Source organism: Macadamia integrifolia, chromosome 1 (genome assembly GCF_013358625.1).
Source record: "Macadamia integrifolia cultivar HAES 741 chromosome 1, SCU_Mint_v3, whole genome shotgun sequence".
In the NCBI taxonomy this organism is placed as follows: Eukaryota; Viridiplantae; Streptophyta; class Magnoliopsida; order Proteales; family Proteaceae; genus Macadamia; species Macadamia integrifolia.
Genome location: NC_056557.1, coordinates 22,955,700 through 22,956,928, shown reverse-complemented (window position 1 = coordinate 22,956,928; position 1,229 = coordinate 22,955,700).

The following is a 1,229-nucleotide window of genomic DNA, read 5'->3' as shown; positions in this document are numbered from 1 at the left end:
CTTCTGCTGTGTATCCATCCTTCATTGTAGGCCTGGGTATCTGCTACACATCTAGGATCAGAAATATCGGAACTTGCATTCACTTTCAATCCTCCTGAAGGGTATTGCGTTTTCACTCTCAATCATTGAAATCATCCTCTGTGAAAGTGTTACAATCCTTGAGTTCTGGTAGTTTGTCTATCAAAACTGTATGCTTCAAAACAGGATTGTATCTGTAGCTGAAGAAAATACCTGAAGAATGAGACACTGAACAATGGCCAAGATAATCTTTCATTTTATATGTAAATTACAATGAAGAGCAGTACATTCTCTTTGTAGACATTACTTGGGTTACTTATCAAAGTACATTGCAACCATGAAATGGACGTAAAGCTTTAACTGAAAAAGGAACCTAAAAGGATTATATTAATCTGGAAAACATTTCAATTGCATGTCTCCATAGAGAACCCATGGCAAGACCAACTAATCCATGCATAATAAGCTGCACAGAGAAAGACATGAACGAAGGAGAGGCACTAGTCAGTAATTAGACAATAAATTCATCTATTTTGAAAACAGCAACCATAAGAAGACAAAAACAAATTACCATGGAAAACTATGGTTTTTGCATTAAGGTTGGCAACGGGACAAGAAACTCAACAAACGAGAGAGTAGGTTTGATGATCAAAGACATCGCTTGCCCTTATCGTGGTCCACAGCATTTCAAGAGGAAGATGGGGAGGGAGTAAACAAGGGGATTTCGCCCCGATCATTCACACTTCTATTATTTTTTATGCAATAATAATTTCCACCTCGAGACCATACCCATTCACGTTCAAAGAGGGTAAATGGGTAAATCGGGAGTCGCCACCCATATAAGGGTCTAGGACCCATAAATGTCTCCTCCAATTAGGGAAGAGTGACTTATAAATTCCATGAATCGGTTGTGGTCTTCTCTAGATCACTGGGTAAGTGTCAAATTACAGGTTATGAAGGTGCTAGGCACCCAGTCCGCCCGGCCAAATGGCGGTCTCCTTCTATTTTGACCATTCATACTAAATAATCCTAATTTAAGTCATTGAGACCCTAATCTAGATAACTAGGTGTACATGTGTGTGTATTTACCAAAAAAAAGGTGTACTTGAGTGAACCCTATACCAAGTGACTAAATTAAACTAACCAAATCAAGATAAATAAAAGGGATTTTTTCTTGTACCACTCCTAAAAATCTTCATAATTTCATGTAACTC